Below are 6,972 nucleotides of genomic sequence, written 5' to 3' on the forward strand. Positions count from 1 at the left end.
GTCGTACTGGGTTGGACTCCAAAGGATTATAATAGCTGAAAAAGGTATAACGAGGTCCCAAAATCGGTAAATCGTTAAAGTAAACATGTTCCGAACATCGACAGAATATAAGAAGATAACCACCCGAAGCCTCAATCAGAACCGTTTCATCAGTCGGTGTTGCCGCTCGATGATTTAATTTACGACCTCGTTCTTATACGACAGCTTGCGGTCCAAGGAGATCAAAACCATAAAATATCTTTGATCAATCATGTATTTGTTGTGTTGACGAGAAAACTGCTATTCCAAAGTCGTGCCAATACAGAGTGCCTTTTCGGACCCATGCACCCAAGCAGACGTTTTTGGGGGAAAATCCCAAGGGGCGTCCTTGGGTGTACATAGTTCGACGCGGTGATATAGCGAACTCGTAAATTTTCCTGTCACGCGGCGGCACCGATTGAGGCCCAAAGAGTCAGGGCCGTAAGTGGCATTTCAGTGTAGGGTTCCGCGTTATATGCAGATAAGATATATTATATATCCAGGATAAGTTATATCGAGATAATGGGTTCGATGTATTTACTTCGTACGGCTCAGGGAGAGACCTAAGTTCTTATCTCCTCGATATAGTATTATTATTTTGTGGAGTTTCACGAGCTTCAGCTCGGTGTATTATTATCAGTATCATTAGGGGAGAGTCGTACAGTACCGCCCAAAGCAATTTAGATCTCACATTAGTTGATTGCACTATCGATGGAGAAACAAATGAATACTATAGACCTGAGCAATATATTCCAGCGACGTTCTGTTTTCTTCAGGATTATCCGAGCTCTAGAAAAAATAATTTTGCCATATTACGCACATTATATTTGGACTATTAGGTATACAATACATAAATGTCCCGGTTCTTGCAATTTTCGTTGTATATTACGCATCAGGCATACAATTTTTTCCACGCGTTCGTCGTGCAGTCCCGGCCAATTTTTTTTTTTAAATTTTTTCTTTTAATAAAAGTCCTTAGGTTTTTACAAGGAAAATAGACTAAGAACGATGTGGATGCGTCTTTGAAAATGCTATTTCAAAATAAAATTACACTAAAATAAACTAAATTAAACTTAATATAGACTTTGATGAACAAGTCACTGAGTACATCGTTTGTAAAGAATCCTTCAGCGAAGATTGGGTGTAGTGCAGCTTATGGGCTCACGTGGAGTGTACGGACCAAGAAAATATAGATCATTTCACCTGTGATATTTATAGACGTGCCTAAATAAATGTTCTATTCTATTTTTAAATATTTTTTATATTAAATTTATTAATTACTTTGATCTTAAAATCTACTAAGTAGTTGGCTGATACTGTACGGCAATTTTGTATTCCTGCAAATTATTAATCTTTATGATAAAAATTTAAGAAAAACCGTTTGACCCCTTCTATTAAGCACAATTTTAGCAACAGTAGTTATACAATTCCTTAATACGCTGTAATGAATATTTCACTCTTGACTGCGGGGCGCCGACCTCGATTCGCTGCGCTCGGCCGATGATTTAGGCCGGCCGGCACACATGTTTCAGAAAAATTAACTTCTTTATTCGTCATCGTATCGCTATGGAAGTGGCACTAATGGATTCCTGGTGTTCTCCTGATTAAAATCATACCAAATATCATGTAAATCGGACTATTTTTAACGAAGTTAGCTTGAAATTATGCAAATCAATTTTTCATGTAATTTCCTTTATTATGGTCCGAATTGCGTCGTTCTTGGTGTTATTTTCATCAGGGGAGCATAAGAAATTGATTGGCGTCGTTTTCGCAAAGATCTGATGAGAAAATTCCCGAAATCATCGATTCTCGACCTTATTCTGCGATCTTTAAACGTTTGTAGCTCGGAGCAACGTTAACCGATTTTGATGAAATTTTAGGCACGTATACAACTTACTGCAATCTACAAACTGTTTTTTTTTTTTAATTTATATTACAAGCTCACAAAAAAAGTTTAAAAAACAACCTTTACTATTCTTTTCGCTATTCCAACCAAATACATTTTTTTTCAAAACGACGAAACGCGTCAGTTAGCAAACTAATCCTTCTAGCTTCTCAAAAAAACTCGTTGTTTGGACCAATTCTAAAAAAGTTATGCGATTTTAAAAAGTGTCCGAATATTAACGCGAGCCACTGTACGCACCTTTTCCACTCACTACTCTACTTAATCAATACCGATCAGCGGGAGTCAGCGCAAGAAAACAAAGTACATATTTTAATGAAACCTTTATTAAGACTTTATCGCGCCAAAGTCAAATAGTGACCATTGGCGATACAAACAGGTAAACGTTGTCCCTACGGGGCCCTCGATGCAGATGCATGCCCGACGATTCGCTTTCCGCGAGACCGTGCCTGAATCGCGAGACTTTCGCCCGGCGAACCGCGGGATCATGCCCAGCGTGTGTATGAATGAAAGGTTCAACGAGATCGAACAACAGCTGCGCGCAGCGATCACACGCGTAGCCACTATGTCGCGAATTATAAATAAAACGGGCCACGAGGCTCGCCGGTCGGAGACATCTGCATTGTCCAGTGAACCAGCCCCTGGGTGAACTCTACTACCTTAAATCACAATGGCGACGACAAGTTTTTATTTCCTTTACTTTGTTGTTAATTATGTCACTTAGGGGTGATCGTTACACGTGTGCACGTCAGCAGGCGAGCCCGCGGCGAGCGCGCGTGCACGGCCTTCGAAGGTTCCGTATACGTGCGCGTGCATCGAGGTTACCGAGATCCTGGGCGCCTCTGAATTCCCCCAACATTGCCCTTAAAAGGATTTTCAGGGATCTAACGTTTTGGAATGGCTAACTATCCGAGCCACTGTGCCACGAAGGAGGGTGGAGCAATTTAGATTGCAGGGGGCAGACAAAGCTGATCATTGGCAGTTCAATTCTTTTCTGTTCAGGACCACTGCTACTTCCTGACTTACAGAAAGTTTCGAGTAAAATCTACATCAGGGTTGTCGTGAGTTCTGTGGAGGCACAAACTTTTTCCGCGCGTGGAATACCACGTGCCATTTTACCAATTCTTATTTCTGTTCGCAGGCTACTGATTTTCAGGCTGTTGCAAATTTGATCTTCTAATTCGTACTCCCCCGCAAAGCCGGGGAAAATTTGTTCCGCTGACCCTGATCTGTACGGGGGCGCTAACGAGACTCGGATCGTTAAGGGCATTCTTGGGGCTCGCTGTACAATCGTCGAGGGGAGCACATCCAACGGGCGCGTTATTCAATGTTATTAATCTAGAGTACACGATAGAGTAGTCGACGAACTTTGGGACGGTGTTAAGGATGAGCGTCGCGGCGCCCCTCGACGTGCCGCGTCAAAGGATCTCGATGCACAGATAAAGAGGTTTGGCTGTTTCGGCGGCAAGCGTCTCGGACATAGCACTTTAGAGATCCTTAACTATTCCGTTGGCGGATTAAGATACGCAAGGTTCCGTTAAAATTCTATCCCCCCCCTCCCCCTCCCTCCCCCCATTCGCTGTCCCATCGGGCCGCGGGACCGTAAAAAAATATCAATTGGCTCACCGAGCCCTCGTTTCCGTGACGTTCTCGGAGTCGCCGAGAGAAATTGGAAAATCCGTATACCGTCGTCGACGAGATCGCTTGAGGCCGTCCGTGCAAAAACAGATGCACCGTGCACGCGCGTCGTTGCATCGCGGCTGCACCTATCGAGAGGAACGATCGACGGAATATATATATATATTATATATTATATATTATGTTATAGGTACAACCGGAACACAGAGAGACAATTGTTAAACAACGCGATTAATCCTTGACTGACGCTATCCTTTTCAAGTTTGTATTCTACTAATAAGGAACGGAACAATACGAAGGGGAGAGTTTAGATAAGGAACATTCTGGGGCAAGTTACGGAGAGAAGCTACCAACCCTGGATGATCTGAAATTGAGTGAAAGCTTTAAGATTTTAATTGTTGAAAACAAGTAGCTTTGTTTCCGTCAAGGGCGTCCGCAGACTTTTTTCCACGGGGAGGAGTAACTTTGGGGTGATTGTAAAGAAAAATATAGCAGGTGAGGGAAAAACAACCCTGGCGATGACAAGTGGAGTAGACCCTCTTGTTTTTTTTTAACCCATTTTGTAGTTCCAATTTTTTGTAGTAAAAATTTAAAACTCAAATTTAAAAATATTCACTTTTTTAGTATTAATTTAATAAATATCAGTTTTTAAAAATATGCGTGTTTTTCTCAAAAGCCAGGGGATGTAACTGCCCATTTCGTCCCCCCCCGCCCCAAATACTTGATTTCTTGTTGGTGTTTCGCAATGCTTTTAATGGGGTATTTAATAATGAGTAGTATTATTTTATTAATAGTAATTAATATCATTTTGAATTTTCCGCATCTGTTGTTTTTTAAGCCTAAAACGGAAATACTTATAGCTTGGTAATTTTAGTAATTGTATAAAGTAAGAGTTGTTTCATGGGTTGGTAAATTTTAGCAAAATAAAGATCACAAAATTTTGGGATCCGTACTGTGTTTAACTAATTTTTTTAGCATTTTAGGGGTTGGTAAGTTTCTGCACAACCGTTCCCGTTTGTCCCTTCGAATTTGCAAACGTAAAACCAACGACAGGGTAATAGTAAGAAGCCTCGTTGGTAATAATAGATTGTATAAACATAGAAGAAAGCTTGTAACACAGAAGCTGTGCAAGTTCGCTAGAATTCAAATGGAAATATTAGCTCCGGAGTCAATCAATTAGTCAGTTAAGAATCAATCGATCCACTCTCTCCTCGGTCCCCTGAAAATTGCCTACAATTGGGACGCGCGGCAGAGAGCAGAAGGCGGGAAGTATGGTAAATACAGATTGAAAGAGTCTGAAGAGAAAAATCTTTAGGCACACCCACACACACATACAAGTACATTTACATATATATAATATATGTATAATATAATATATATATAATATGCGTAGAGCGCAAGAGTCTTTTTTTTTATCCTTTTAAATTTATACTTATACACGTGAAGCAAATCGTAAATCCGGACTTCAGATTTGCCGCGCGCAATTTATCGCGCGCACACGCGGACGTCGGTGATCAGGCGTGGGCCCGTCTCTGGCGCGAGCGAAGTCCCGGACTCGTCATCCGTCCCCGAACAACCGTGCGCGCCGCGAGCAGCGCTTTTACCTAGACAACTTTCATTCCGTTGATCGGTACTCGTCCGTTTACGATAATCGAAAAATAAGTTATCATAGTACTTTGTACTTGTGAAGAAGCCGATCGGTGGTCGCGGAAGCACTTGCCACGTACTATATTCGACCCGGGGGAAACGGGGAGCCCCGATGGCCCCGCCGAGGATCACCCACGTCGCAGCGACCCGCCATTTATTCCTCCCGTAGACGGACGCTTAAAATCTCCCCGCACCGTGGTCCGCGCCGATTCGCGCGCCTCTCACGTATCGATAACTATAATGTAGTAATTACGTCGTAATTCAATAGCAAATATATTATCACATTCAGATTGTATTAATGTTTAAGACGTTTTTTTTTTTTTTCGTTTTTGGCCGGACGTCCTTCGACAAATTCAGACACCTGTCCCCGTATGTCCCGTGTCGCGAAGCTTCCGGAGCCGTTCGCCGGCGGCTCGCCTGTACAGTGGACTCGTTTACACCGATGGCTCCGCGGACCTCGCGGCTTTAGTTCCAGCTCTATCCCCGGGATTCGTCGTAACCGCGCGACTTTGCAATTAGACGTCAATTCCTCGAAGGTTTCCAGGATCGACCAACCCCGACCACTTTGCGTTGAAGATCGTTCGCGCTCCCTCCCCTCTTCCCTCCCCTCCCCCTCCCTCCCTCCCAACAACACTTTGCTCGATCGAACGGAATGATTTCTCTGGCTTTGTCGAAAGGGTTGGAATGTTAACGATAGGAAATTCGAGTGGTGTATTGCTTTTGTTAGGGCGCCCTCCGATTGGACGATGATCGACGAAAGCTCGTGGTTGATCGCTCGCACGTAAATCTACGAAACATTAATATAGAATATATTATCGTGTGGGTTTATATAAGGTATACGTTAAGACACTTACCATCTACTGCAAAAGTTCAACAGTTAAAAGATTGTAACAACTAGTTCGTGTTTCGTGCGAGGCGATCCCGCGGGCCAGCCACCCCCTCTGTTTTTTTCTGCTTCCAAGGGCTGTTTAGCAGAAGGGAGGGCTGGATCCTGCGAGTCGACTCGTCGCAGCCATCGCCTTTGCATTCTTTCATTCTCCTAAAACTCTACTCTCTCTCTCTTTGTTTCTCTCTTTCCACCCTTCTCGTTTAGCATCGTACACTCCACTTTGGCACGCATCATCCCTTACTGTTGGCACGACATTTACGAACAATGAGCTTGCTAGAATTAATTAGAGTAAACCTCGGACGCACCTGAGATCGATCGTTCGGACGACACGATTAATAAAAAGACGTTTATCGTACGTATATGCGCCGTATACTATTACAGAACGCCAGTGGATCTTGTTACTTGGCTCGAGGAGGCTCTACGTCCATTCACGAAAGGCAATTCCTTAAAGCAACCATTGATTCCTATGTCTTCGTGAATGTTTTCTCATCGTGAGGGTTTTCACACTTTCGTGGCTCGAGTTCTCGTGGGCGATACTGCTCGAGGCGTGCGGGCGTCAGTCGTGCCGCTTTGTGCTAAATTTTAAGGTAGATTCGGTGGAGACAGGGGCGGATTTGTATTTGGACAGAGGCTTGAGACAACATTAAAAACAATTCACTTCTTTTTCACTTAGCAAATTAGGAATAACTCATATGGGAGTTGAAATATCGAATTAATTTTTAAATTATCTCGACTTCTTTAAATTAACTGGCACTTGTCGGTGACGATTTTGAGAAAATTTATTTATTTTGAGAAAATTTATTTATTTTGAGAAAATTTATTTATTTTGAGAAAATTTATTTATTTTGAGAAAATTTATTTATTTTGAGAAAATTTA

At 42.5% G+C, this 6,972-nt stretch overlaps 1 long non-coding RNA gene across 1 annotated transcript; it reads right to left on the reverse strand.

Moving 5' to 3' along the window:
- Window positions 1-2,231: 2,231 nt before the first annotated feature.
- LOC143369069 (uncharacterized) lies at window positions 2,232-6,958 on the reverse strand. Its single transcript, XR_013085333.1, has 2 exons — window positions 6,061-6,958; window positions 2,232-5,993 (listed from the first exon to the last, which is right to left on the reverse strand). It is a non-coding gene; the product is annotated as an uncharacterized LOC143369069 (long non-coding RNA).
- Between the last annotated feature and the right edge of the window lie 14 nt (window positions 6,959-6,972).

The sequence above is a fragment of the Andrena cerasifolii genome, chromosome 1 (assembly GCF_050908995.1).
Source record: "Andrena cerasifolii isolate SP2316 chromosome 1, iyAndCera1_principal, whole genome shotgun sequence".
Classification (NCBI taxonomy): Eukaryota; Metazoa; Arthropoda; class Insecta; order Hymenoptera; family Andrenidae; genus Andrena; species Andrena cerasifolii.